Genomic DNA, 27,233 nt, shown 5'->3' with positions numbered 1-27,233 from the left:
TTCTCCAGGATCTTTGCAGGAGCTTGCAGTAGAGAAATGGGCCTAAAGTTGCTGAGCACACTCGGGTTTGCGTTGGCTTTTCATATTAGGATAAGTATTTATCAGGTGAGCAGACAATCTGAAAATCTGAGGAGCTAAGGGATCCTTCGAGGAGCCAGCTTATACTTTAGCAGTTCCTCAAGTCTTTCAGCCTTCCAGTATGAAACAAGTCTCAGACCTGCCATTGTAGCCTGTAGCTCAGTTTTTTTTTTTTTTTGAAACCGTTTATTACAGAATCCAAAAGATATACAAAGATGGGCCTACAACCTTCAGGCCGGCCGCTAGCAAACAGGAAGAGCATATAATACAAGCAGTAGATCACACGCTGCGGCAGAAGAGAGATCACAGGAGTTGAAAGAAGCGTCAGCAGCCACATCATCCGGACCCCACACAACGGTTTCATTTTTATATAAAGAACGAAAAAACAAATCCACAAGGCAACCCACAATCGAAACAGCAGCATGTGCTCCCCTGGGGGGGACCCTACCGATCCACAGGAATAGCAGGGGGGGGATAGGTCGGGACGGAGACAAAGTGGACTCAATGCCCAGAACCAGGGAAACAAGCAGGCTAAGGAGACGGGGCCGGTGACGGATCAGGCGTCAGCGGCGGGGTACAGATTCCCCCACGGTAGGCGTTTCAGGGGCCCCACACTTTCACCCATTTACCAGGCTTACCTCTCGCAACATACACCACCTTTTCCCGAAACATACACCAATCCATGTTGTCCTTCCACGCCGAGACAGTTGGTAACCTCTGGGAACCCCACAATTGCGCTATATCACGTTTGGCCACCATATATCCCAGAGTCACCCACCACGTCTGCGGCACCGAGTAGTCGGTTGGCTCCCACACATTCAGGAGACATCTCCTCGCCTCGGGCAGCACGGGCACATGCGTGACTGCCTTCAAAACCGCATGCACACCACGCCAGAATCGCGCCACCTCCGGGCATTCCCACAAAATATGGAGAAAGGTCCCCAAAGAACCACACCCACGCTTACACAACCCGTCCACGGCATAGCCCATACGCATCAGACTCGGCCCCGTAACATAGACCCTATGGAGTATCTTGAGCTGGACGAAGCGAAGGCGAGCCGGTATGGCCACCTCTTTCGGGGAGGCCACCGCAGACACCCAGTCCTCGTCATCCAGCTCCAGTCCATCAGCCCCCCATGCCTCACGAAGGCTAGTCAGCAGTCCCGAGCGATCATTGATGAGCTTTTTGTAAATTAATGAGATCGTGCCGTCCGGTACATGCCCATCTAGCACTCTATCTTCCAGAGGGGAGTACTCCGGGATGGAGGGAACGTCCGGGAATACGGAGCACAGCGCATGACGGACCTGTAGATACCGAAAGTACTCCCTGTCCTGCAACTGGAATTCCGTCTGCAGCACATCGAACGTCTTGAATCCCCCCCTCGTCCAGAGATCGCCCACCCTGCTGATGCCTATCATGTCCCACTTCTCAAAGCCCTTCGAGGTCCACAGGGAGCCCAGCCGCTCAGAGGCATACAGTGGCGTCGCCCGGGTCAATCGATCCTTCCACCCCATCGCCAAGTTTGCCGCGTGCCACACCCGTACCATGACCTGCGTAGGGCCCGTCAGACGCGCGTCGAGCGATCGAGAATAAAGCGCCCGATTATAGTCACCACCCGGCAGTAATAGTTTATCCATCTCAAAGGCCGGGTTTAGAGCGGGCCCGTAAAGGCCGTGGTTTATCGCGGCCAGCTGGGAGGCCCAGTAGTACCGTTTGATGTCTGGGAGGGCGACCCCCCCGTCATACCACGGGAGTGTCAGCCTCGCAAGGGCGATACGCGGCCTCCCATCCCAGAATAGGTGGCGCTGCAGACTCTCCACCTCGCGAAAGTAGCGCGCCGGGACAACATCCATCGTGTTCTGTAAAGCATATAGGAAACGTGGCAGTGACATAATCTTAAACAATGCCGCACGGCCAAGCGATGAGAGCGGCAAGCGCCTCCAACGCGCCACATCCTCCTTCAGGCGCTGGAGGGGGGGGAGCAAATTTTGTTTATATCGGGCCTCAGCGTCCAGGGTAATAAAGATACCCAGGTACTTAAATCCCTGCGGAGCGACCTGGATAGGGCAGCCCCGCGGCAGGAGAGGAGTCTCCCCGGAGAGGACATACACACAGGATTTAGCCCAGTTGATGACTAGGCCAGAATTGCGGCCAAAGGAATGCAAGACATCCACCAATACAATCAGCGATTTACGCGGGGAAGCAAGGTATAAAAGAATATCATCGGCGTAAAGGGATACGCGATCCTCATACTCAGGGGTCCAACGGAGACCACGAATGGAAGGCTCCCACCGCAGCCACTCCGCCAGGGGCTCCAAGGCAAGCGCGAAGAGGAGCGGCGACAGCGGGCAGCCCTGCCGCGTACCCCTGCCCAGCTCAAACGGAGCCGACACTCTACCGTTCACCGCCACCCGCGCCAGCGGCTCGGAATACAACAATTTCACCCAACCGATGAATCCCGGGCCAAACCCAAACTTCGCCAGTGTCGCCCAAATATATGGCCACTCAAGCGTGTCAAACGCCATAGTGGCGTCCAGGGACGCCAAAATGGCCGGCTCTCGTATGAACGGGACCCGCGCGAGCACCCCATGCAAACGCCGCAGGTTGAGCGCAGTGTTGCGATGAGGGATAAAGCCGGATTGATCCTGGTGAATCAAATCGCACACCACGCCAACCAGCCGATTAGCCAACACCTTGGCGAGAATTTTGGGTTCCGCATTCAGCAGCGAAATGGGCCTGTAGGACGTGACCCGGTCCCGCGGCCTCCCCTCCTTAGAAATAACCACGATAGTGGCCAGACGCTGGTCCAGCGGGAGGGAACCCGCCGAACGGGCCGCGAGGAACATAGCACGGAGATGTGGCACCAGCGTATCCGGTCGCAGCTTGTACAATTCGATGGGAAGACCATTAGGACCCGTGGCCTTGCCGGAGGCGACCGAACGTATGGCGAGGGCAATTTCCTCAGATGTTGGGGCGGCGTCCAACAACAGCTTGTCCTCCTCCGAAAGGGAAGGCAGCGCAATGTCCCTGAGCAGGGCATGGGAATCCTCTTCCGAGCGGGAAGATACCGGGGAATACACCCCAACGGAAATATTCTGCGAAGCAATCAACAATTTCTCCCGGTTCAGTGACACACACACCATCCAGTTTCTCAATCGACAGGACATCTCGACTCGCTCTCTCATTTTTATCCAGCCACGCAATCAATTTACCAGCCTTATCACCCACATCATACAGTCTCCCCTGTTGCTCTCTACTGAGGCCCCTGGCCGCCTCCGTGACGAGGGCCTTATAGGCCGCCTGCTTGAGTCGGAGAACATGCAATTTGTCATCCGTCACCCCACATTCTAGATCGCCCTCCAACTGGGTTATCTCAGTTTCAATACGGGTCACCTCCTCCCGCTCGCGCTTCCGGGAATGGGAAATAAGGGACAGGGCCTCCCCCCGGAGTACAGTCTTGAACGCCTCCCACAGAGAGACCGCCGAGGACACGGACCCCACATTATCTTCAAAATATCGCTTAAGGGATTTAACCAACTCTGCGCGAATGGCGGGGTCACGCAGGTACCAGGGATTAATCGGGACCATCCTCCCCTCCCCCCTCGGAACAATGTCGAAGTGCAACAGGAGCGGGGAGTGGTCTGAAATACCCCGCGCCAAATGGCGCACCTCCCCGACCCTCCCCGCATGCGCCGCTGGCACCAAGACATAATCTAGCCTCGAAAGACTGCCATGGGCCCCGGAATGAAAGGTGTACTGTATCTGCGTAGGGTGTTTCAAACGGCAACAATCCACCAGCCCCAAGGTATCCAAGAGGCCGGACAACCACGCTTGGGCATGGGGGAGATCCCTAGGGGGGTGACGGTCCTCAGTTCTGGAGACCACAGCGTTAAAATCCCCCCCAACCACTAGAATCCCCTCCGGAAGACCAAGGAGGAGGCGCCCCAGATCCGCAAAAGTAGTCGTCTGCAACCCTGGCGGGACATAAACAGAAACGAAAACAATCACTCTGCCCTCCATTCTACCCACCAGGACCGTGTAACGTCCCCTGTCATCATGGAGCACCTCATCAACTTCCAACGGGAGCGAGGTCTTAGCCATGATGCCCACACCCCTTGAACCAGACGTGAAGCCCGAATGGGCCAGAAGGCGGTAGCCCCGTCGATTCATAGCACGAAAGGAGTTTCCAATGAGGTGTGTCTCCTGCAGAAAAACTATATCAGGTGAAATTCGTTTTAGGAACTGCAGGACCACCCCCGTTTTATCCTGTCCCCCAGTCCATTAACATTCCAGGACAAAAGACTCAGTCCCCTACCCCCCATCATAGCCGATAGCGATCAATCGTCCCCCAGAGAGCACTTTAGGAATAGCACAACAATACTTTTGCCTTGTGGTACAAATGAACAATACCCCACCCCAACCCAACCGCCCCAACAAAACTCCCCCCTCCCTGCACCCCTGCATGAGCCCAGACAGCCCCCCCAACTTGCAGTGTGCCTGTCGCCCCTATGTAATTGAAACTAGTAAGACCCCCTAGAGGAGGAAAGAGCACCCCCTCGAGACCCCGCACCACCTCCAAAGGAGGGGAGACAAAACACGACAGACAAAAGACCCTAAGCTTGGCCGAAAGTGGCAGCATCCGGAGTGAGCCCCCGCATCAGTACCTCAGACCCGTTCCGGTGGGCAGTCTCCTCCCGCTGCCCCCCCCCCACCATCCCGACCATGACCCCCAGACAAAGTGTCCAGCCAGTCCCCGGCCGTTTCAGGACGGTCAAAAAAGTGAGTGCGACCATCCACCTCCACCCGCAGCCTGGCCGGGAAGAGCATGGCGTATTTTAAGTTCATGCCTCGAAGCCGCCGCTAGACGCCCAGGAAACTCAGTCTCTGCTTCTGGACCGCTTGGGTAAAGTCAGGATAAAAGTTCACCTCCATGTTCTCCAGCTTAATCGGCCCTTGCAGTCTGGAAGCTTGCAAAATCGCATCCCTGTCCCGAAAGTTAAAAATACGGGCAATAAGAGGCCGCGGAGGGGCTCCGACCTTCGATTGCCCCCGGGAACTCTATGGGCCCTCTCCACGGCAAAGAATTTACTCAGTCCTCGGGGCTGGAGATGGGTAGTGATCAGGTCCTCCACAAAGAGATCCGCCGCCGACTCCTCCCGTCCCTCGGGTACTCCGATGATACGGATATTATTCCTCCGGGCCCGGCTCTCGGAGTCCTCCAGGCGCCGATCCATGAGCGCACCTCCCTGACGGAGCCGGTGCACCTCCGTTTGAAGGGCCGCCACCTCAGTCGTGAGGCCCGACGCGGTGTGGGCCAAAGAGTCGACCCGGTCGTTAGTCTTAGAGAGATCAGCTCTCACAAGGTTGACATCAATGAGGACCGCGTTGATTTTGTGCGCTAAAGTGTCAAACTGCTGGCCCACTGAGGCCTTCATCTCAGCAATGGCGCTCATGACGTCCCGCAGAGACAGATCCGTAGGCAAATCCAGAGCATCCGGGGGGCACTCAGAGGACTTGTGCGATCCGCCGGGAGACCCCTTCGGGAGGGTGTAGCGGTCCATGATGTTGGCCTGATGTGCGGTGCCACGCCGGGTCGACTTGGCCTTCAACCGATCCCCATCCTGCTTCGTGGCCATCATCGCGGGTCTCACACCCGCACCAGCCACGCAGTGAAGAGCAAGCAATCAAGGCCGTGAGCTCCGGGGGCCACCCCGGGACGGCAGAGCGGGCCACAGCAGGCAGGCAGGCAGGGTCTCCCAGCGAGGCCACCCCAACACAAAGAGCGCAAAAGTGAAAGTGAAAGTGTGGGGTACGCGACTCGCCAGGCCCAGCCCGCCGTTGTTGTTCACTTTGCCACTGGGTTGCCCCCAAACGCAAATCCGGGGTCAGGAGAGAAGTAGGCCGCAAACTTCAGTCGGTGCTCACTCCAGCACCTGAGGTCCGATTCGAAAACGGGAAACGGGTACCACCTCGGCTCAGGCTCACCGACACAGTCCCCTCAACCGATGCAGGATGAAGACAGGATAAATGTAGGAGGTTGCGGAGGTCCTCCGGAGCCTCGCACCTACGCGGCCATCTTGGTTGCGCGCTAGGCTCCTCCTGTAGTTCAGTTTTAAACTGCCATTTTGACCTGTCAAATAAACCTTGTGAGGCCTAAACCTTTTTTTTTTATACTTACAAGACACCCAAATGTAGACCCTAGAAGGACAGGGTGCATAGTATTTACAAATTAGGACATATATTTTAAATTTTACATGCCCTGGTAGTAAATAATTCAAAAAGTAGTTTTTCGCTACTGAAATTCATTGGATATCACTTCAATAGCTTATCACATTTAATAAGTGCAAACATTGGATTGGGAGCAGGCAGTAATATGCTGTTTAGACTCAAAGGAATTGTAATTTAAAATCCTCTTTAATGGTAAAGTCAGATTTTGAGTAACAAATCACCACCTTTAGAAAGTTGGCATTTTCTTTCCTACTCAATTGTCCATTTTGCCAGTGTTCTGAGTCACATGACTGTTAATGACTCTGCTGTTGGTGTCTTGGGTTGCATGACTGTGAATAGCTCTGCTGTTGGTGTATTTGTGTTCCTCCCAGGAAGCGACAGAAAGGAAGCTAGGTGTGGGCAGGGTGGGGCCATCCTGCCAAGATGGCTGTGAGAGGAGCTGTGCCCCAACCCACTTGCACTTCAAAGGGCTTGCCTCCAGCACCAACAAAGTGACCACACACCAGCTTAATGTCACAACAGGTAGTTTGGAGCCTTGACAGTGGAAAGGAAGAACTTTCCGGAACCAGATGTGGGATTAGGGCAGGCTCCCCCCAAACACACACAATGGCTGGCACCAGATATAAATATTGGACCCTCAGAACCACTCTTCAGTACCCTCCTCGACCTGTGGAAATTTCAGTAGAAGTGTGTCCTCCAGCCAGAAGTACTGCTTTGCTTTGTTGCTAAAAGGACTGTCTTGATGCCTTGCTGTCTGAATAAAGAGGACTGGGCCTGCTCCTTGAACCCAGGAACACCAGAGTGACTCCAAGGGATAGTTGGCTGACCTCCTTTGTGAGGCACATTGACATAAAAAGCTCCTGAGGCCTTGAACTCTTCTGCCGGCCTATTCTAGAATGAGTCATAACCCCCCTAAGTATTGCCCCTCAGGTCCTGGACCCCTGGTAGTGATTCTGGTGGAACTGCTCCTATCTAACCCTAAAATCTGTTACTTAAAGTACTTTTTGGCAGAACATTTTCCGAAACTGGGAGGAGACCAGAACCAAGTTGCTTGCTGATCTGCCCAAGGTCCTTCAAGGACTGGGCTGACTTCATGGCAGAAATCTTCACTGAGACTTTGTCCAAAGATTCACCAACAATGATGCCTCCTCCTCAGACACCGCTTGCAGTCTTGCCCTCCCTGAACTTAATCTTCTCAGATATTTTCCATAACATTTTTTCAAAATTGAAGGCACACAGAGACCGGGCCCAATGCACTTGGTCTATACATACCACGCTCCATTGTGGTTGGCCATAACTTTCGACTATGCCCCGGTCTTGCACAACTAGATGTCCACAGTTTGCACCCTGACTATAAACACTCATGACTCCGGTTCTACTGATTGGATTTCTGTCGTTTTGGTGTCAAACAATTTATTAAAAATGACTTTCCAAATTAGTGGAAGATTTTTCTTCTACTGTGTTTTCACTTTATTACTGCTTAAGTGTTGCATGACTGCTTTACACATTGCCTCTAAATTAAGTCTGATTGTGTTTGTGCCAAGCTACCAGAGAATTAAACACAAGCTAATTTAGTGTCTTTTTTTGGGATCCCCTTACAAGGATTGGTGCTGTTACTTGAGTAGGGTTTCATCCCCCTTAACGAACAACCAACGGGGGGCTGGATAACAAGATGATTCTCACCTGTATTTGACAAACTGAGAGTTGATTTATCAAGATGGTCCAGATTATGAGTTTCCATGTGGGTAAGGGTACAAATTATCAAAATGAACATGCTCACACATGTTGATCATGATAAACTGGAAATATCAACTGACATGCCACGTTCACTCGGAGGAAAGAGCAACACACTCATCTGAGATGGGGTTGGGTCTGGATAATGATAATAAACTCCTAATAATAAAAAAAAATTGGGAGTAGAAGCCAGAATAAATAATGGTGCACTGCTGTGGCAGAATGGGATGATCCTTAATTATGGTTCCTCAATCCACTGGAGGCTAATGGTTGTTCCTCAGTTCTAGGGAGGCTATGAATTGAGAAGGGTTATCTGGCTATAAAAAACTAGTGGATGGCTCCTTAAAATAAGGAGCTCAAAGCAGAATTCAAGCTACCACATTCTCATTTCTGGAGATACCACCTAGAGTCTCATTGCCCATACTGACTATCTGGTATAGCCCCTGTGATTAAGCGCTAGTCTGCTGTTTTCAGACATCTCCACACTTAAAGAGCCTTCAAAGACATCAGATCTGTATGGGTTTGTAATAGCCCATCTGTTCTCACAAACTACAGCTGACTGTTGTAAGCACCCGTGGGAAGTGCAATTGTCAGTCCAATTGACAGAAGAGGAATGGGAGGAAATTGTCCTATAACACAATTATCAGTGACATTGGTCCCTGTACAAAGTTTAAAGGATGAACCTGTTTACAACCTCTAGGTACTGGAGATGTTCACAAAGAGGATTTGAGGTAGTTCACATGAGAGAAAGTAAAATACTATTGGTCAGCCAACTGGTGTGAGATGAAAGCAAATTCTGGAATGACCAACCTTCTCCCATGGTGTTGCTCTATGATTCCTCTGAAATTCTTGAATTTTTACTCCATGTCATTTGAATGTTTCCATGCTGGTAGTGGTGGGCAATATAGTATATTAGTATATTGAAACTGTAGAAGACTCCCACAATAATGACCTTGGTGGAGAGACTTGTACAACAAATCATGTTATGTTATGTTATGTTATGTTATACTTTATTTGTAAAAGCGCACGTACACCAGATTGGTTTCATGGCGCTACTCTAAGGGTACTGGTCCTGAGCTACTAATTGTATGACTGTCTAAATAACCATGTCTTTAAGAGTCTACGAAAACTCATTAGGTCCGAGCAGGAACTGATTTCTAGAGGCAGGGAATTCCAGTATCTGGGGCCTAGTATGGCGAACCTTGTTCCACCAAGACATTTCAGTTTGAAGGAAGGTATAGTCAGGAAGTGCATATGGGCATATCGCAGGTTGCGGGTCGGAGTGTATCTTTTGATAAGGCTGTTGATGAATTTAGGGTTTCTAACATTCAGGGACTTGAAGATAATGCATTCCACCTTAAAGGCACATCTCTGGGTTATGGGTAGCCAATGCAGCTTCTTTAGAAGCGGAGTGACATGTTGACACCTATTTTCCTGAAGAATCAGTCTGGCTGCCTGATTCTGTACCAGTTGAAGAAAGTGATAAACAGGAATGCCAAAGTAAAGAGAATTGGCCTAGTCTATATGAGATATTACCATAGCGTGTACTGCCTGTATTTTTGCTTCCTGTGTAAGGAACCTACTAATTTTCCCTATTTTCCTCAGTTGAAAAAAACATGTTGAGATTACGGATCCTATTTGAGTTTTCATTGTGAGATCATTGTTAATTATGACCCCCAGGGTTTTGGCGGATACGGAAGGAGTAGGGGGCTGTCCCAGCTCTATAGGCCAGAACCGGGGACTCCAAGGGTTTAAAAGTCCTCCTGTGAGAATCACTTCCATCTTATCTGAATTTAGCTTCAGATGATTGCTGTTCATCCAGTCGCGGATGAACAGCATCGTGGTCTGGAATTCGTGGACAGATGTAGGAGAGTTACTGATGGGAAACACCAGTTGGAAATCGTCCACGTAAATAAAGGTGTGAAGTTTCCTTTCTTTCAGGGCATGACTCAAAGGGAGAAGGTATAAGTTGAATAGGTGAGGGGTAGTGAGGAGCACTGGGGAACACAGCATTTAGTTCTCGCCTTGGGGGTCATGAATTGGCCTAGGCAGACTGCTTGAGATCAGTTTCCTAGAAAGGAATGGATCCATTCAAGGGCTGGGCCTTGAATTCCCGCTTCCTTGACACGTTCGACCAGGATGTTGTGGTCGACCGTGTCGAATGCCGCACAAAGGTCCAGCAACACCAGGGCTTGCGGAGAGCCCCTATCAGCCTTCTCCCAAAGGGTGTCCAATACTGTCAGTATAACTGACTCTGTGGAGTGAGCAGGGCGAAACCCTGCTCGATGTGAGTCCAGATAATCGGACTGCTCCAGAAAGGCAGATAGACTTCTGACCACATGGCCTTCCAGTAATTTGGCCACGTAAGGTAGCAGTGAAATAGGGCAGTGGTTGGTTACATTTTTAGGATCTGCTCCTGGCTTTTTCAGGAGGGGAATGACAATAGCCTCCTTAAAGGTGTCAGGTACATTGCCCTGGGTTAGTGACTTATTTAAAAAGGACATAGCAGGTCTCGGTAGAAAAGTAAAGGGTTCCCTTAGGATTCAAGGGGGGCAGCAATCCCTAGGTGAACCAGATTTTACTTTTACCAACAGGTCAATATTTCTTGACTAATTACTGGAATCTGTTCCAGGATGTAGGAGTTCTTGGGTATTGTTGGGCATGCAGGGCTCGAGCATACGGGGATGCTCACTTTTATAGCTTTGATTTTGTTGATGAAGAAGTTATTTAAGGAGTCACACAGTGTTTGTGAGGGTATGGGTTTTGGTGTTACCCTACCGGGGTTGGATAGTTCATTAACTATCGAGAAGATATTTTTTGATCGGTTAGTGGAGGTGATGATTTTTGTGGAGAAATATTCAGCTTTTGTGGCCAGGATAGTTTTTTTGTAATTCCTAAGTGCTGATAAGTAGATGCTCTTGTCATCAGGCAAGTATTTACTTCTCCACCTCCTTTCAGCTTGTCTCAGAGCTAATTTTAATTTCTTTAGATCAGAGGAAAACCATTTCTGGGCCTCATGGCGGTGTGCTCGATGTATTCTCCTAAGTGGGGCATGTTTTATGCTGGTTGTAAGAAGCGAGTCCGATAGACCCTTCTCACTCTGATTGATGGAAGATTGGGTAGGTGGGATTGTGTTGGTCAGAGTTTCTAAGAATTGGCTTTTATCAATAGTATTCCAACTCCTAACTGATCCGACATAAGGTAAGGATGTTTTAGGTCTGGTGAGATTGTTAATTGCAAATTTGATGAGATGGTGGTCAGACCATATACAGGGAGTGACAACTGGATCGGTCATAGCCAGATTGGCTGACCATACCTGATCTAGGATGTGCCCTTTAATGTGTGTTGCCGTGGTGATGTGCTGACTAAGATTGAGCCCCGTGAGTAGGTCCGTTAGTTCAGCTGAGTGAGGACTACCTGGTGTTTCGTTGGCCCAGTAGTTCAAATCACCGATCAACAATATTTTTGCAAGATTTGTTATAAAGTGTGACATCTGTTCACTCAAGAACTGTGAGAACAGTGGCATGCTCTGGGGTGGTCTATAAAGTAGGACAAAGACTAATGGGGTAAAATCAGATTCCAGTTTAATCACCAGGTTATCGAGGGGGGTTAGTGCTGTAAATTTGAAATCCTGGTGTATTATAGCTGCTATTCCACCCCCCACTTTGCCCAAAGGGCGATTTGCTTGGAGGATGTAAAAATCTCTAGGTAGAGCAGCTAAGATGTCAGGAGATGAGTCCTGTGATAGCCAGGTTTCTGTCAGCAAAAGGATATCCGGTTTCTCAGTCACCAGAAGGTGATGGATATCCAATTGGTGTTTAACCATGCAGCGGCTGTTAAGGTAGACAACTGATAGGGCCTGTTTCTTGTTTCTATCCTGGAGTTTAGTGCAGCTTACAGGGTGGTGAGCGTGAAATATTTCGGGAAAGGATGATCTTCTTTCCATTATCCCGTTTCTGGCCATGCTAGTGCGCGTAAGAGGGTTTGATGCCAGGTCATTTGAATGTAGCAGAATAAGTAATAATTTGGGCACATTGACTTGCCCCTTGCCCCGGTCAGCCGCAGACTGGCGCAGACGGGCTTGCCTTTGGCGCACCTACGGAATGCCGTCGGTGCACCCGCTGCGTGCGTCCGCTGCGCTCCCGAGCTGCTACCGGCATTAATAGCCATAGTCAGCATTAGCTCCTCCCCCTCCTCACTGATTGGTGCCCTGATTGGGTGTCCTACCAGGAAGCGAGTCGAGCCAATTTCACAGGGAACAACAGCACTGTAAATTCCTCTAAAGTTTAATTTTAAAAACAGTGCAACAATTCAATTTGTGACTTTTGCGCATTCAGTTGATTTAAAAAGCAATCAGAGTTACAGGCAAGGCAGCAGCACCTTCTTAGAGTGTCCGCTCCCGCGCTGCTACCAACATTAATAGCCGTAGTCAGCCGTAGCTCCTCCCCCTCCTCCCCCTCCTCACTGATTGGTGCCCTGATTGGGCGTTCTACTAGGAAGTGAGTCGAGCCAATTTCACGGGGAACAACAGTGCGGTAAATTCCTCTAAAGTTCAATTTTTAAAACAGTGCAACAATTCAATTTGTGACTTTCGCGCATTCAGTTGATTTAAAAGGCAATCAGAGTTACAGGCAAGGCAGCGGCACCTTTCTTAGAGTGTACACATGTTTTCTGAAATGGTGCTACTTCTCTTGAAAGAGTAGACAACTGTCAATCTCAGTAGCCCTTGTCTCCCATATGTGTGACCTTGTTGTCAATTTCTTAGATATCTGGTGAAGTAGGATGCTGAGGTGGGGGGAGGTCTGTGACGAGAAGGTGAGTCACAACAGCAACACTTTGTTTCTGGTATGCTCAATGGCTGGGATATTGTGATATGCTACTGACCTTAATCGTCAAAATAACTCTTATTGTACACTTTCGGAGACTCTATCATGTACATGAACGACTGATGTATTCCCTAATTGCTTCAAGAAAGAGTTGCTTCAAAAGCCATCTTTAACTGCAGGGAACTCCAATGGGCAACGTCTAACTATTTCAAATTTCCCTTAATAAAATGTTTTCGTAGCTCAACTTCATGCTTAGTCTTTATTCCAACCACCAAATAGAATCAGACCTCCTTCTCAGGAGACCATCCATATATTTCCAGGCATGTCCTTGACACAATACAATTTTATTTTATCCTATGTAGGACAGATGATTCTATCAGCACATTCTTATATGAAGCCTTGCCTTTACCCAAATGCTAGACAAATTTAAACAGTCCTGTGGCCACAGACTGGACCTTCTATTCACTTCAGTTACAAAATTTTAGATCATCAACTATGTTTCTCTCCCTAGTCTTACCAATATCTTGACAGTTTCAAAACAAAGGACCCCCTTCATCTGAAAAAGTAATATTCATGGGATCACACACCAGCCACAGCTGCCTCACAAATGAATCAGAAAATGTTAACCCTGCCTGCTTTCCAAGTTTGGCAAATGAAGCCCATCATTTTCAACCATCAAAGACATCCGAGGTCACTGTGATAAAAAAGTAATGCCAATTCATAATTAACTTAATTTCCTTAAAAAAACTGCAAACTGCTACATATGTCACAAAGGAAAATATTGTATTTAATGGCTACACTTGTCCCCTCCATTTTTAATCTTGTTGGCACCTTCAAGCCTCCTGTATACAGGCTACTCTTGAGGAAGTCAAATGCTGACAACTACAGATGTCAGCATTTGTCAGCACCTCATATCTCCCATGCATGAAAAAGGTGCCAGACCATCCTCAACCTACCACACAGAACTCACATTACAATACACCCCAGGGAACTACACTGGTTTCCAATACACAGATGTGCTGAATTCACACTCATTACATACACATTCAAGGCACCCCACAACTTAGGCCCCACCTACCAAAACAGTCACATCTCCTTCCACCAGCCATCCAGACACCTCTGCTCCACATGAGTCCTACTCGCTAACAACATATTGTTGGACCTGGTTTCTCTGCAGGGTTGCTACCAAACATTTTACCTTAACTTCCACTTTTTTGCTGAATTTCTTTTTGTTGGCCTTAGGACTCTATGCACTATATCACTAATAACCGGTGCTAAAGTGCTTGTGCTCTCACCCCAAAATATGGTTAAATGCATATTTAATTTACTTGTAAGTCCCTTGCACAGTGGTATACCATGTACCCAGGGCCAGTACAGTAAAAGCTACTAGTGGGCATGCAGCACGTATTTTGCCATCCACTCAAATAGCATCTTAGAACATGCCACAGGCCTGCCACTGCAGCATGAATGCAGTTTTAAACTGCCATGTTGACTTCACAATAAAACCTCCTTGTAAAGCCCTGAACTCTCCTTTTATTATATATAAGTAACCCCTAAGGTTGGTCCTGGGTAGCCCATAGGGCAGGGTACTGTGTAATTAAAAGGTTGGGCTTGAGGTTATATTTTTACATGTCCTGGTAATAAAAAATGCCTACATTCATTTCTCACTACTGTAAGCCCTACCCCTTGCATAGGATAGCATTGGGGATTCCTTATTACTTTTAATATGCTGTCATTTCCAATTGGGAGCATGCAGCTATGCAATGTTTGATGTCTTTAGAATTGTAATGAAAAACCCTGTTTAATGGTAAAGTTGGATTTTTGATTACAATTTTGAATATGCTACTTTTAGAAAGTTGGCATTTTTCTGTCCTTAGCCATTTCATACCTATTGCCTGTCTGGGATCACATGGCTGGGTGTAACTGAGAAACTAGACTTTGTGAATGTTTTTCAGACACGCACACAATAGAGGGATTAGGTGTGCCTTAATGGGCTATTTTCTGGCAGGATTAGGGGCGGAGCTGAGCACAATCCCGCTAGCAACTGATCTGCCTTCCCACAAAGGACCTCTCACCTCCACATTGTCACTGCAGCCAGCTTGGCGCCAGGGCAGGGGAGTCAGGAAATTCCATGCGCTTAAAACCCTTTGTCTAGAAGCTTCTCCCACCTTCCAGAAGGAGAAGGAGGGGAACAGGGTATAAAAAGGAAACCTAGTACACCAACTCTTCAGTACACTCTAGACCTGTGGACCCTGCCGGGAAGAAGAACTGCTCCACTGCTGAAAGGACTGCTACTGTGATACACTGCAGCACTGCTGGACTGCTTCTTTGCTGAACTACTGCCCTGCTGCCCTCTTGCCTGGGAGAGCACAACTGGACTTGCAAGTTCATCTTGAAACCAGGGCTACCAGAGTGACTCCAAGGGATATTCTGCTGGCCTTCTGATCTGAGCCTCAGGGGCATAATAAGCTCCCCAACATCCTGCACCTGTACCCAACTGAAGTGGGATTCTGACCTCCTGACCCCCAAGTGATGCCTCTCAAGTCCTGGACCCTTGGTGTGGCTTCAGAAATCTGTATTTAAATTTTTGGACTCTTCATGACAGCGAACGTGCAAGTTCGAGCCCAGATTCTGTCCCCATTCAGCACAAAGCTCCAGCAGCTGCTTCTTTGGGCTATAACATAGACTAATCTATGGGCCATCAATATGAAGCTCAAGCAACGCCCATCCACAATGCTTTGCCTTCTCTTTGCGCTACTCCAACAGCCTTCCACAAGGCTCTCTCTTCTCCTCGCAGCCTACCCCACTATAAACAGGACATTTGATGCTGATTTGAGAAGGTAAAACTTCAGCTGGACTAATCTGATGACTGTAGCTGACCCGTGCTCCATCATGGTCAGCCTGAAAGTATGACATTGACCCGGTCCAGTGCGACCAGATGTCCATAGTTGCCACTTTATTCTTATTGGCGCTATGTTCACTAAACATTTAAAAATTCATAACTCCGATTCTACTGATTACATTTTTGGCATTTTGGCATCAAATATTAATATGTAGTCTATTTTTTAATGGGTTTGGGATTGTTCTTGTGTTGTGTTTTCACTTTATTACAGTTTGTGTGCTGCAATAATACTTTACACATTCCATCTAAGTTAAGCCTGACTGTTTTTTGTTCCACGCTACCCAGGGTTAAGCAAAGGTTAATTTAGTGACTTTTTGAGGTTTACCTTGCAAGGGATTGTAGCTGCTGAGTGAACCAACCCAGTCAACCAACAACCCAATTTCTTACAACCATGCATACACATAACAAAGTCAGGTGGGCGAGTGTTCTCTTACATCGCTCCCAAAGCATGGAACGACCTCCCTCTCTAAATCAAGCACCCTCTTCTCCTCTTGAATTATGAAAAAAGCTGAGGACCTGGAATTTCAATAGACCAATCTACCATAGGTAGGGCTAGGCACTTACCTGCCAAGCACCATTACACACAGGTGAGTGATAGTGTGCTTTAGAAATATACATAACTGTAAAAAAGATGTTTATAACTGGTATTCTTACAAATCTCTGCTCACTTTGAAATGAACAACCTGAGATAATTTGAGTCAGATGTGCGGAATTTGCTGGGTAGGAAAAAACCTTACTATTTACCACTTCTTTCTGCTTGTGAACAGGACTTTTCATCATAGCTTGCACATTCATCATGCTGAACCTCTCATCATTACTAAAAAGTTTCACTCAACAAGAAACATGTTGCTCCATTTTGTCAATAAACACAACAGTCAACTGTGAAATTACTGATGTTTTGGTTCTCTCCCAAGTCGTCTCCTAGATGGCCCATTGGACACCATTCTGGAAGTCCATCACAATAATTATTTATTGACTTGGTATTTTTAAATGCTTTACATACCGATCTTTGAAGTTAAGCCTGTCTGCTCGCAGTGAAGCTACCAAGGGTACAGCATGGGAATACTTTTCTAAACCTGTATTGAGCTCTAATTTGTGTTAGTGGCCTTATTGCAAGTGATAGATATACATTTACCACTACTAATAACCCACTTTCCAACATTTGGTGTTCAGCGGTGTGGATGAGGACTTATCTTTAAAAAGCACACCTTTCAGTAAAGTGAATACAATTTTTAGAAATCCTCTAAATTGCCTTAGAACAAAACTTTTCAGTTTGAGTTTTGGAATATGGATTAAACCGTTTTAATCCATTGTTTTGATGTTTCCAAAATGGAACTAATCTAAGTCTGTGTTTTTTTAATGGTGATCCAACATAATTTCAAATCTATCTGTTCAACGCAGTACCAAAATATTGGTCATGCACCAATAATCAATAAATACAGCATACATATTCAGAGATACATAAATACAAAACAGATTAAGAAAAAGAACGGTACTTGCTTAAAAATCACAAGGAATAAAAACATAAGATATGTGTAATATATAATTCTAGCAGTCTCCTAAAATAGACAGTACGGATCACTTAAAGTGCAAAATGGCAGAGTAACAGTTAGGTCATCTACTCTGATCTTTATTTCTGCTCAAAAGACCATTCCCACAGCTTTTCAAACTGCTTGATCCCCCATTTTGCATTGCATATAGCTGTTCACTATTTCTGATTTGCTTCATTTTCTGAACCCAATCACTCAATGTTGGAACCTGTCTTGATCTCCATTTTTGGAGTAAAAGGAATCTGGCCACCGCAATTGCAACTTATACTAGTTTTACCCATGTATCAATTAGGCCAAGATATGAACCATATCCCAAAACTTTCCATCAACTATAGGATACCAGTTTGATTTGCCATTCGGTCTCTGGATACAGAATTATTTCATTCCAGAACCCCTGGACAAAAGAGCACTGATTAATTATATGCATCCAATTGGTTGCCGGCCCATTTAAGCACCAAAAGCAGTGATTCAAAAGGTTAGGATTAACTTGTGAGAGGAATTGTGGGGTTCTATGCAGCAGCCATTTACTAAAAAATAACATCCAGCGCCAATTAGCTCTACGTAACACACTGGAATTAAGCTTATTAACTTCAGTACACATTTTAGCTGTTAATTCCAGTTCTTCTTATTTTCCCATTTTGCAATTGCTTTCTGGGTAAGGACCAGACTTTTTTTTAGAATCCAAGAGTTTTTTCCATTCCCCTGGACTTTTATCTGTATACGCTTCAAATAGCGTGAGTACAATATTTTTATTACCGTTTATCTGACCCAGATCCAAATTGCTGACAGCTTTACATAACATTCTGTAAGAGCCAGGTAGAAGAATATCTTTTTGAATTAACTCATGGATTTCAGAAATGTTGAGCATCAGGAGAAAATCTGATATTTTCCTATGCCCTACTTTGGCCTATTTTTGGACTATTTCAGATGGAACTTTAGTTCCTGATTGAATGACGAGTTCAGATAAAGGGGTTGCGAAGTTAATATTAGGAATAGCACATCTTCTAAAAAAAAATCCTGGCCTTTTTGAAAAAAACACTGCATACTCTTATATCGGACTTTTTTGGATGATCTCACCATTTTTAACACATTGCTTATCTGGTGCTCTGTGCAAATCAGCTGCATAAATAGTTCAGAAATATTCCAGTGTGAGACTCTATTTTAACCTCAAGAAAAGAGAGAGGGGTCCTCCTCACCAAAGGGACAGGACACCAAAATGACACTAAGGGGCCGATTCCGATCTCGCTCGGAAGGGTTCCGAACGTGATCCGGATGTAAAAACTACGAGCCGTATGCGTGTTTCCCCATCGACTCGTACAGCTGTACGAGTGTGCAAGTACGATGCGAGAAATGGGAAATCGCCGACCGAATCATTTCCGGGTCCGAACCGCTCCGTACGTCTCGTCCATAAGCAAACCGTGCCGTGCAATGGAGGCGATCCCGACCGAGCCACTACGATGTCCGATTCGGACAGCCAGATTGAGTCAGAGCCTCCGACACGTAAACGCTCCGGGGAGCAGACTTTGGGGGTCCACGCCAGACCCACCTTCACCCGTAGTCGTACGAGTCGATCACAGTGGGGGAGCCAAGGGTCCCCCTACACATGCATGTACGGTGCGGGTGACACAGACGGGTCTCCACTACAGGGGGTGACATTGTGCGCAACGTACGTTTTTCGTAAATGGGAGCCTATGTACGCGTCTTACAACAGGCTTCCATTGACTTCAATGGGGCTCTGAGCGACCTGTGTCCGTCAGCGCTCGTTCGCATCGCACTCGGGCACTCGGAGCCCCGGAGCACGAGTCTGATGGAATCTGAGTCGGACAGAGCCTCCTCCCAGCGAGATCGAAATCGGCCCCTTAGTCAGAAATAACTTTCCTTTGGGATTTCTTAAAAACATACCATCATGGATACATACCACATTCACACACACAGTCAAATAATCACCAACAAATATAACAGCAGCCAAAAAACTAATATAGAAATGTTTATTCAATAAGACCTTTAGTAAGTTAAAAAGATTAAACAGTTCAATGTAAACAATAAAACAAGTGTTAGCAGCACACTCTTACAGTATATCTCATAGCACACAAAGTAAGGGAGAATACAATTGATAACAAAAGTGCAAATTTGGAATGCACAAACACCAAACCGATAATTATTACAGGTTCAACATCTGGTAGTATCCTTCTTTTGTTTTATCAATTGGAACCCATGAGGTTTGGTCATTCTAAAGAAGCAACGTGTTTCAGTGGTATAAATAGATTCAACCACCTTCTTCAGGCTTAATCATAAGATGTCTCCCGACTCTTTCATCTATAAGAAAAACATTACATAAAAACCACATATCAGATTCCTATAAAAATGCATATTATATACATAATGTCACTCATTTCAGGCTAAAACTATAATACATCTTATCTATTTTATAATGTAGCATAACCTGCACATGTTAAACACCTATATCAGACCTTTGGCTCTGACATGGTGATTACACACAATAGTTCTCACACACACACCAACTCCCAGCATGAGCATATCACATACTTGAACCCTAGACTATGAAAATAGCTCTAGAGAAATACCCACTGAAAACTGGTGATGATGATTGTTTAAGAGGGGAACTAACTCCTCCAACACACCAAATCGTATTGCTCGTTTCTCTGCAGTGAATAAAAGATGGAGGTCGGACCAGTAGCGGCTCCTGGAGGGAGTGCTGCATTTGGCGATGCAGCGCGCGCAATGACATTTGTGTTATTTGTTTACTTACCTCTGTTCGGCCGTATGCCGTAGTTTACTATACCCCACCCTGCTCCTCCCTCCTGGAGCCGCTACTGGGTCGAACATAAAATCTGAACACTGCTCTAGGATAATCAATAGTAGAGCAGCTATACACATATGATAAAAATCTTGTCACCACTCTTTACAATTGCCAAGCATATGCTGTGAACATAGCTAAAGGGAGTTACCCACTCAGAGTGATGATGGAAGAAATTAAACTCCTCCAGCACACCAAATCTTCTTCCTGGTGTAGTTCATACTCATTATGGACTAGTGGCAAGCAACACCTGGCACTTATGCCCTAGAGTCAATAATAGAGCAAATACACATGAGGGGTTGACTGTCTAAACACTATCTCAACGCTATCATATTTATCACCCACCACTAGTGGTCTAGTTTATATCACCTTTGTTTGGACCAAACAATTCGCAGGTGCAGAGTAGCCTGTCTTAAAAATGTAAGGTGGACCGATTCCCAATATTTTAACAAAACTCCTTTGTCCACCACTCGTACCAAACGCGGAGACACAAAGCCTGCAGAATTAAAAACAATTTTTGTTTATACGCCCTCATATTAGATGTCAGATTTTGCCCTATCACCCTCATAATAGTCATTATATTTACAACCTTACATAACCTACAAGGAGGTCCACCCATTATGTGTCTTTGCTGAATATATCTATAGAGTATGGGTTAGATTCTATCCGGTTTCCAGTATACACCCTAATGAGAATAACAGGCAGAGCCATTCCTATGCGGCATAATTATGATTAAACTCTTGAAATTGCTATGCCCGTCCGGCCCATAAACCCTCACTGAATTTTGTTAACAATGGCCCGGGCAGAAGCTAAACGGGCAAAAAAATCTCCTGGAGCATATACTTGTGAAACGTCTATAATGTTACACAAACAATAATCAGGGGGCACTATTGTTTCCGACAAGAATTTAAAACAGGGAAAACATCCCACTCCCACTCAACTTAGTGCCACTAAATAATAGAATGTAAACACAGGTTTTACATTAGGACTCATGTTTATACGCTGGCCGACATGCATGGATCAAACCGCCATGCAGGAACAGGTTTTCCCGCATTTAAATTCTAATATTTAGTGGCACTAAGAAAGGCGTAGCCAGAGAGGCGTAGGTAGGTGGAATAAGCAACCTTAGTGTTCCTGGGTGAGGTGCATATTGCAACACTTGCTGCTTTACCTCCCAACATGGATAAGTACAGGCAGTGGATTTATGTTAATGGGGCTGAGGTAGAGGCTATCAGAGACACATGGGCTAGTGTAACTATGGCCCTGGACAAGCTGGTGCCTCAGGAGAGGTTGCTACCTGGTAAGTTTCATCAGGTTACCCATGCTGACAGCACTACCAAACTTCATTCTATGGCTGTGGTGTATTTGGAATGAGGAGGTGTGACAGGCTCTATGAAGGTAGTTGTGTCTCCTGCCTTCGCAGTCCAGTGTTTTCTGGGCAATGACTTCGAAGCATCTGAGTGGTCAGAAGTGGAGAGGGGTCTCCTTATGAAAATATTGAAGCTCCCTATGTGGGTATGTGCTGTGACTAGGTCACAGACTATCCATAAGGGAAAGGCTGGACCCTTGGATCCTGGAACCCAGGACCAAGCATCCAAGGACAAGGGTACTGGGACTGGTGAGTCAGCCCAGGGAACTCATGGGGTGCAGGAATAATCTAACCCTAATAGGGAGGATCTGTCCTCTAAAAGAGGGGCTCCATCCCTGCCAGAACTGTCACATTTGGCAAAACTGACAGGAGCAGATGCACCCTCCAGGAAGGAGTTCAGTAAGGGGCAGGGAGGCCCTTGGCAGGATATTTGGGACAGACAAAGACATGGAACAGGTTGGTGAAGCATTTTTACTGGCCCCATATGTCTGAAAAGGTAGAGGGGTTTTGCAGCTTCTGTGTCATCTGCCAGGTCAGTGGCAAGGGGCAAGACAAAGGCTCCCCTAATACCACTGCCAGTGGTAGGGGATCCTTTTGAAAGGGAGGGGATGGACATTGTTGGTCCTCTGAACCCACCTACTGCATCAGAGAATAGGCATATCTTAGTGGTGTGTACCATGCCACTAGGTTCCCTGAAGCAGTCCCTCTTTAAACCATAGATAATCATTTGATGTGGTTGTTGGAGCCTGTGGCTCCAAGGGCCCTCCATGACAAGTGCATTGGGCCCTTTCCAATTATTGAAAATAAGGGTGAGGTTACCTATTTGGTGGCCTTTGCAACCCCAGGAACCCTCATAGGGTCCTGAATGTGAACAGATTGAAACCCCACCATGATAGGGCAGATATGACCATGTTACTGGTCACTGATGAGGGAGTAGAGGAGGAAACTGAACCAAACCTGACATCCTCTTCAAAAGTGCAAGATGGATCAGTGGAGGGAGTGATACTCTCTCCCACGTTGACACACCAGCAGCACGGAGACTTCAAGCAGGTGCTTGATGCAATCTGCTGGCCTGTTTTCTTTGACCCCAGGCATTACTGAGTGGTGTGTGTACCAAATTGTCACTGGTGACAGCTTACCTGTCAAAAATAAATTGTACAGGTTATCTAACCATGTCAGAGCCAGCATTAAAGTTGAGGTAGCTAAAATGCTGGAACTGAGGGTAGTTTAATCATCTGAGAGTCCATGGGCTAGTCTAGTGGTGCTGGTGCCCAAACCTAATCCCCAGGGGGGGAACCTAAGAAGTTAGGTTCTGTGTGGACTACAAGGACTGAATGCAGTCACAAAGACTGATGCTCACCCTATACCTAGAGCTGATGAGTTAATTGACAGGTTAGGGTCTGCAAATTAACTGAGTACTTTTGATTTGACTTCAGGTTATTGGCAGATTGCCCTCACTGATAGAGCAAAGGAGAGGTCTGTATTCTCCAGACCAGAGTGACATTATCAGTTTAAGGCAGCTGCGGCCAGTGCAGGTAAGAGCGGTGGGGATGGATTTCAAAAACGATGACAAGGGAACCCCACCCCTTTTACCAGCACGGGCAGCAGCTGGTTCAAGGTAATGCTCTTTGGGTCAAAGAATGCACCTGCCACCTTCCAAAGGTTGGAACACAGGGTCTTGTCTGGGTTACAGCAGTTCAGGCCAGATCATCCGAATAATATAGCTGTATGCAGGTCTACCTAGGGGGGTCACTTAAGCCACCTGGGGGGAGTGCTTCAGGCCATGCAGCAGGCAGGCCTGACTATTAAGACAAGTAAGTGCCAAATAGTGCAGAGTTCTGTGGTGTACCTAGGCCCCCTAGTAGGTGGAGGCCATGTACAGCCTCTCCAGGCCAAGATTCTAACTATTTTGGATTGGGAAGCTCTTGTCACCCAGACTAAAGTCAGTGCATTCCCTGGACTGACTGGGTACCATAGAAGATGTGTTCAAAATGATGGGGGCTCTAACAGAACTAACTAATTAGAAGAGGCCCAAAAATGTGGATTGGACCGAGAGTGTCAGGAGGCATTTGACACTCTAAAAGCTGCTATGTGTTCAACACCGGTGCTGCTGGCCCCTGCCTACACAAAATATTTGTGGTTCAGACAGATGCTTCAGAGCAAGGGATTGGGCCAGTCTTGTCACAGTTAAATGAAGAGGGTTTTGATCAGCCAGTTGCCTTTATTAGCAGGCAACGTCTTCCCAGAGAGCAGAGGTGCAGTGGCATAGAGAGACAAGCTTTTGCTGTGGTTTGGTCCCTGAAAAATTTGAGACCATATTTGTTTGAGACTCACTTTCGTGTTCCAACTGACCACAGGCCTCTCAGATGGCTCATGCAGATGAGAGGGGAGAATCCCAAGCTTTTAAGGTGGTCTATTTCCCTACAGGGAATGGACTTTACAGTGGAACACAGACCTGGGATTGCCCATGCCAATGCTGATGGACTTTCCAGGTTTTTCCACGTAGCTAATTAGGCCTACCAGGGTGCAGGCTAGTAACACATTACCTTTCGTTTGGGGGTGCTACATTGCAAAGTCATCCTGTGCACTAGGCACCCCCAACTTTTTGGCAGTAACTGACTCTGACTGTCCCTGGGCTCTGCCTAACCAGGCCCAGGGCAAGTGCTATTCTGAAAAGACACTTAAACTACAGTGAAAACTTCTACATAAACTAGGGTACACTATGGGTTCGGGTAACCCTATGATTGGCATGACCTCCCCTATAGGGTGCTGGTACATGATAAAACTACCTTTATGACCCTAGCATATAATAGGCCATGACAGTTTAAAGGCAAGCAGCTTTTCTGCACTTGCATGTGTGCACTGCTGAAGGATGAGATCAGTTTAAAAGAAGCCCTGTATTGCAGGACTGCTTTTAAAATACAAATTGTGCCCAAACTCGACTTTGGTGCTTGGGGCACTTGAAAACTAATACACTACAATATTTGGGCATATTAGGTACCCTCAATGTCTCCCCTAGGTGTCTCAGGGGAGGTGGTCATTTATAAGGAGAACACATCAAATGAGTTTTCTATGCCCTAGATTAAGTAAAATTGAACATTTCACTCCCCACATTGTGTTAAAGTGCTTCCCAAAATCGATCTTTGTGCAAGGAGCATTGTGAAGTAAAGATCTGCGATATTTGTACATATTCAGAACCTCTAAAGTCTCCTCTAGGTATCCCAGGGATGTGGGGTCCTGTAGATATAGGCAGGGTTCTTATAAAAGATGTTGTATGAGCCCAGGTGTTGGAACATTTTTCCCATTGCAGATCCCCAGCCACATAGATTAACATAGCAAGAAGGTATTAAATAACAACTAACATCAAGGAGGTGATACAAATATCATCCAAGGACTGTCTAAAATGTTACTGATAAAACCAACAATATGCTATTGTTGATTTTATCCTAAAATGTACAGACAAGAAGACATTGTTGTCTGTAAGCCAAAATTCAGCCTTCCAGTGGTCTGTCCTGATTGGTCAGAGTTAGGTATATTAGCCAGGATCCTTTGATGATGTGATAAGTAGCCCCTGGGGTTATAAAGCCTTTCTGGGAGGGCAGGGTTCTGCTACATATGAATGCCAGAGAAGGGGGATGCGTAATAAACAATATTCTGTAAGAGACAGGCAGGAGAGGCCAATTTCATTTACACCACTACTCTTTGATCCCAGCCAGATGGTAGGATTAAGGAATGAATGAGCAGATGCAAGGGGGAGAGGCTATGGAGATTAATCGTCCTGGAGGTGTGTTTAGCCAGCTCTTCTCTCTCTGCGGAAAAATCAGCCATGTAGAATTCTTTAAGAAATGGTGCTCTCTGGGGAACTATAGTGCCACACTTTGGAGGATATGGTCATACCCTAGGGTATTGACCTGCTCTCATTGGACAAGAGTGCCCTCCTGCTTGAACAGAAGAACTTGGAATAAGTATCTGAGAGGGGCAAAGCCTCTCAGATCTGCTGCTTCAAACTTAAGGAAGAAGAAGGGTCAATGCTGGTAGTTGATTTTTGCGCCAACTCTGCCTGACTGGGCCTGCTGCACAATCTGGAACTACAGCCCTGTAGACCAAGCCTGCCTCAAAAGGACTAAAGGGTGGACTCCCTGAAAGCTACAAGTTTGCAGAGCTCACCTGGACCATCACCACCAAGTATCCCCAGCCTGGAGTACTACCAGTGAATTTGTAAGGCTTTTGTCCAAGTTGATTGTGGGAATTGAAGTCCCAAACCTTCAAGGACCACCTTGGAGCTTCCAGACCCTTGGAGTAAGTTTTGGGACCCTCAAAGGAACTCCAGGAAGAAGTTCCGGAAGTTTGGAGAAGTTTGGAGCAGCTTTGGATAAAGGCTCCATAAGTGGACCGACTCGGCCTGGCCAGCCAAGATGGCGACCCTCAACCGCGAGCCGACCTGCCGTCCAGGTTCATCCCACTGAAAAGCTCCAGAGATCCGACTTCCAGAGTTTGACCGGAAGTTGGCTGAAACTCAATCTGGCGAACCCTCACCAAATCTGGTCTGGTGACGAGCATCGAGGGACCCCGCAAGAAAAAGCTCTGTAAAAGTTTCTACGTCTGCACGTAGGAGAGGTGACCGGGACCAACTGCGAGATTCAAGCCGCTCAACTTCAACTGCGAGCTGGCATAAATCCCTTGTTCGTCCCAGTGGAAAGCTCAGAAGGTCTGACTTCCATAAGTTTAACCGGGAGCTCATCGCAAGCCAAGCTGGAGATCACTCACTGAATCTGGACTGTCTGAGAGCTTGGAGGGACCCCGGTAAGAAAAGATCCAGAACAGTTTCTAAGTCCGAAAGTAAAAACTTTGACCAAATCCTACCATGAGTGGTAGGCAGGCAGGGCTCCATTGAGGTTGGCTTGAAACTTTGACTTCGTCCCAGTCTAGTGCGACCAGATGTTCTGATAGGTGCGGTAGGTTTTTATGTGCTATATAGTGCTAAATCTTTAAAAATTCACATCTCCGGTTCCCTAGATTGGATTGATTTAGTTTTAGTGCCATTTTAAAGATTGAAATATTTCTTATTTTTATAAATTGGTGTTAGATTTGTACTGTGTATTGTGTCTTAATTATTTACTGAATTGGTGTTTTTAAATGCTTTACATACCTGTCTTTGAAGTTAAGCCTCTCTGCTCACAGCCAAGCTACCAAGGGTTGTGCATGGGAATAATTTTAACCTATGCTGAGCCCTATATTGTGTTAGTGCCCTTATTGCCAGTGATAGATATATGTTTACCACTACTAATAACCCACTTTCCAACAGGCAGACAAAAAGAAACAATGAATGGAACACAAAACCAAGTGAAACCATCTTCTCATACTTTGAAACAAGGCAAGCTAACCTCTTCGCACACTGTGACCAACCAAATGTAAATGTGTACATATAACCTCCATACCAATGATTTATTGATGGTTATGCTGTGTGATGTAATATGTCATAATTTGTCCACACTTTTAATGGCATACAGCTGCACCTCTTCTTCCAACCAGTTTCAACCATGTTAGTCCATGTAAGCCGATATATACGTTGAATATAATAATACAGCCTGTTGTACAACATTTCTGATCAAATATTTTTCTCTTGCAAATTAATATCAATCGACTGGGTAGTCAACCACTATCATAAGTCAACCAGATTCTTAGCACACAGGAATGTCCAGACCTTTTCATTGTGAAAAATTGCTT

This window comes from Triturus cristatus, chromosome 2_1 (genome assembly GCF_964204655.1).
Source record: "Triturus cristatus chromosome 2_1, aTriCri1.1, whole genome shotgun sequence".
Classification (NCBI taxonomy): Eukaryota; Metazoa; Chordata; class Amphibia; order Caudata; family Salamandridae; genus Triturus; species Triturus cristatus.
Note: the sequence above shows the minus strand (reverse complement) of the source record.